Genomic DNA, 4,592 nt, shown 5'->3' with positions numbered 1-4,592 from the left:
CTGTTTTCGTGGACCTCATGAATAAGATTTTTCGACCCTAACTCGATAAATTTGTCGCTGTGTTCATAGACGATATACTTATCTATTTTAGGAGCAAGGAGGAACATGAGGGTCATCTAAGGGTTATTTTACATGCACTTAGGGACAACCAACTGTTGCAAAGTTTTCAAAGTGTGAATTTTGGTTGGAAAGAATGTCATTTTTGGGTTATTTCGTCTGCAAGGAGGGTGTGTCAGTAGATCCTGCAAAGATCAAAGCCGTGAGTGAATGGCTTATCCCAAAGAATGTCACATATATAAGGAGTTTTTTTGGGTTTAGCCGATTACTTTAGGAGGTTTGTGAAATACTTTTCCAATATAGCAAACCCCATGACCAATCTAATGAAGAAGGATTGTAGGTTTAACTGGAATGAGGACAGTGAGAAAGCCTTTCAAACGCTCAAGGAGAGGTTAGCCTTAGCACCTGTCCTAACCTTGCCTAATGGCAATGAGGGTTATGATGTGTATAGTGATGCGTCAAAGAATGGGCTAGGTTGTGTTCTTATGCAAAATGGGAAGGTCGTAACTTATGGTTCCCGTCAATTGAAACCATATGAAGTTAACTACCCGACACACGACCTAAAATTGGCCGCAATAGTTTTTGCCTTGAAAATATGGAGACATTACCTTTACGGGGTGAGCTGTCAAATCTTCATTGATCACAAAAGCCTAAAATACATCTTCACCCAGAAAGACCTTAATATGAGGCTGCGCAGATGGTTAGAGCTCATTAAGGACTATGAATTAGAAATAAAATACCATGAGGGTAAAGCAAACGTTGTTGCTGATGCGTTAAGTCGCAAGTCTAGCAGAGCCTGAAGACCTTGGTGGAGGCTGACAAACTTTGTGGGGAATTTTCTAGACTCCAAATAGAGGTGGTTCATGAAGGGGAAGTAGACAAATTGTTGAGTGCCCTAACCATCTAGCCCAACTTTCTAGATGCAATAAGAGAGAGTCAACCTGGGGATGTGAAACTTGAGTGAGTCAAAGCAAAGCCTAAAGAGGGCAAATAAGAAGGGTTTGAAATCCATGAATATGGGAGTATACGATATAAGGGTAGGTGGTGTGTGCCACAAAAGTGTGAGGGGTTGAAACAGAAGATAATAAGTGAGGGTCATGACACGAATTATTCCGTCTACCCAGGGGGAGATAAGTTGTATAAGGACCTTAATAAAATGTTTTGGTGGCCTGGGATGAAGAGGGCAATAGCTGAGTTTGTTTCCAAATGTCTAGCGTGTCAGAAAGTAAAAAGTGAACACAAGAGACCTTAAGGAAAAATTCAACCTCTAAATATTCCAACATGGAAGTGGGATTCAATATCCATGGACTTCGTTGTAGCCTTACCTAGGAGTCGGGGAGACAATAAGACCATATTGGTAATAGTGGACAGACTGCGAGGTTCATACCTATGAAAGACATGTGGAGTATGGAAGCCCTAGCCAAAGCTTACGTTAAAAATGTTATTCGATTGCATGGAGTACCCACGAGTATAGTATCAGATAGAGATTCGCGATTTCTGGACAAAGGTCCGGGAAGCATTTGGTAGTGAGCTATTGATGAGTACAACCTTTTCAGCTAGCTACATATGGTCAAACATAAAGAACTATTCAGACCTTTGAAGACATGTTGCGAGCTTATGACTTAGAATACCAGGGATCATGGGAAGAACATTTGGACCTCATAGAATTCTCATACAACAACAGTTATCATGCCAGTATTAAAATGTCCCCATTCGAAGCACTATATGGGAGAAAGTGTCGTAGTCCCTTGTGTTGGAACGACATTAGTGAGACTTTGCTGTTAGGTCCTAGGATAATTCAGGAGACAGTGGATAAGGTGCGATTCATTCAGGAAAAGATTAAGGCTGCCCAGGACAGGCAAAAATCCTATGCGAATCAGAAGCGAAGGGAAGAGAATTACGAAGTTGGGCAAAAGGTATTGCTTAAGGTGTCTCCAATGAAAGACGTGATGCGATTTAGGAAAAAGGGGAAGCTAATCCTGATATTATGGTTTTATATAGAGTTTTCTCCACTATTTATGTGCTAAAAGTTATGGTTATGGTGCTCTTAGGAGCCATTTGGTACTAACTCTCTCCATCTAGTTGTGGTTTGCTGTTTTATATTGGATTGTAGGTTTTAGGGAGCTATTACCTACTTTATATGATTGCACACTAGATTAGAGAGGTTGGACGCTGAGTTTCTAGATCCCAAGGATGCTTTCCGGGACTTTGAGCAAAGGAAGAACAAGAAACGAAGCTTAAACTGATCGGCCCGACAGGATCGAGCGGCCCAGCCCGATCAGGCGAAGAAGCAGGTTCCATGTTTCTGTTGCGGGCCCGATCGGGCGTCAGACGCCCAGTCGTGATTCGGTGTCTCGCCCAATCGGGCGACTTGGCCCAACATCGGGCGCCTCTGCCAGCTGCTGTGAAAATGCCACCCTTATAGGCCGCCCGATGGTATCAGGCGGGCCAGCCCGATCTCATCGGGCGCCTCTGGAATTTGGCCATGATCTTCGGTTTTGGAGCCCGATTGCATCGGGCATCTCCGGCCCGATCGGGCGACTGATGAGACGCGGTTTTTTAATGAATGCGGGCCCTTTTTTCGAGACTTTTGGCTACTGTTTTACGGCTTGTATAAATAGGAAAAATCAGAATTATTAGTCTTCTGGTTTTTATTATTAGTTTTCTCTAGAGAGTGTTTCAAGAACCTTATTTAGTGCTTTGTGATTTCAATTCAAGATCAAACCTTTTGCTTATTCATAGTTCAATATAATTCGGTAATCTTTCTTCTTTATTTCTTTGTTATTTCTTCCATTTTAATTAATTATTTTCTTAGTTATTTGCCATGTTTCAAAGTATGAGTTTTTATATGATTCTTGTTATTGTTTTCATGATTATGAGTGAGTAGTTCTATATCTAGAATTGTGGAGATCTATGTATGCAATGAGGGATTGATAGATTAGTTTGATTATCTTGTATTTCAATGTTTCCTTTGATTGATTCTTCATGCTAGGATTATAAGTTAGGCCTGATTTATATTTCTATTGTGCAATACTGAATCTACTTCGAGAGAGAGATACCGTATAGGCTTTCAATTATTAGGCAAAGTGACCCTTGACTATGCGAGAGCGGCTGGGTGATCTTTGAGGGAGGTAATGTTCGAGAGAAATTACATGTGCCCTAGACAGTTGACTTACTAGGTGGTTATTATTTATCCTGATTTCCCGAATTGTATGCATAGTGATCCATGATTCTAGTACTTTATTAATATATTTACACCTTCATATTTAATTCTGCTATCTGTTAGTTTAGTAACACAACCATTCATTATTTCGTTAGTGTAATATTAGAGTTCAGATACATAGTATAACTTCTCCCTGTGGATTCGATCCTGACTTCCCTGACTACTAGTTAGTGGACCTTAGGTTATTTTTGATTAGGTGATACGACTTTAGCCTATCAAATTTTGGCGCCGTTGCCGGGGAGACGGTTTATTTTATTTTGTCTGAATTATAGTATTAAACTAACCTCTACTCTGAAGAACACCTGTTCTTTGGAGCATCTCACGTTTGTTTTAGTGTTTTTGGTGTATGAGCAGGAAATTGAAATCCCAAATCTCATCCCGTTCGATCCGAGATTGAAAAGACCGCTCGTAGACTCAGAAAGAAAACTAAACAAGCTAAGCTGTCTGCAGGGACACCCTCCCAAAAGACACCTCTCCACCATCTTCCCCACACCAAAAACCCCACCTCACCTATTACTCTCAACATGGGTGAGAATGTTACTCGAACCTTCAGAGACTATGCACAACCATCTCCTGATAACGTGCCTACTGGGTACGGATGCCCACTATTGCTGCTACAAATTTTGAGATCAAGTCTCATGTTTGAATATGGTTCAGAACAATCAGTTCGCTGGGTTACCATCTGAAGACCCAAATCAGCACTGCAGAGATTTTTACAGTGTTGTGCTACTCAGAAGCAAGCTGGTGTTACTCCTGATGAGATGAAACTCCTCTATTTGGTTTCTCTCTGCGCATAAAGCTTTGTTCTGGTATAATAAAGCTGCCTTCCACCATCACCACCTGGCCAGAACTTTCCAAGATTTTCTCATCAAGTGGTACCCTTACCAGAAAACTGTCGATATGAGACATTCCATAGTTACTTTCACCCAAGATCCTGGTGAATCTCTATATGAAGCTTGGGAGCGGTTCAAGGATCTGCGTCTATGTCCTCATCATGGATTGGACCAGTGGTACTTGTGTCAGATTTTCTACACTAGAGTTGATGCAGATACACGACGGGTAATTGATGGAGCATCTGGTGGGTTCTTCATGGATAAAGCAATTGAGGAAGGGTATGAACTTTTGGAGAAGCTAGCATCTAATCAAGCCTCTACCATTCGTTCCTCTTTAAAAAGGGTTAAACATGATGTTGAAGCCATTTCCTACTGTCTGGGCAACTAGCTCTCTAACTCAGAAATTGATCCCTGAAGTTAGGTAATGATTCCTCCACATTGAGTGTTAATGCGATGGCTAGTGCTTCTAACTATAATGT

At 41.2% G+C, this 4,592-nt stretch overlaps 1 non-coding gene across 1 annotated transcript; it reads right to left on the bottom strand.

Annotated features, from left to right (window-relative positions):
* Positions 1 to 4,177: 4,177 nt before the first annotated feature.
* On the bottom strand, positions 4,178 to 4,281 carry LOC125493062 (small nucleolar RNA R71). The gene has a single exon (XR_007269443.2). It is a non-coding gene; the product is annotated as a small nucleolar RNA R71 (small nucleolar RNA).
* Between the last annotated feature and the right edge of the window lie 311 nt (positions 4,282 to 4,592).

Source organism: Beta vulgaris, chromosome 8 (assembly GCF_026745355.1).
Source record: "Beta vulgaris subsp. vulgaris cultivar EL10 chromosome 8, EL10.2, whole genome shotgun sequence".
NCBI classification, from domain to species: Eukaryota; Viridiplantae; Streptophyta; class Magnoliopsida; order Caryophyllales; family Amaranthaceae; genus Beta; species Beta vulgaris.
This window is presented reverse-complemented; position numbering and strand designations above follow the sequence as displayed.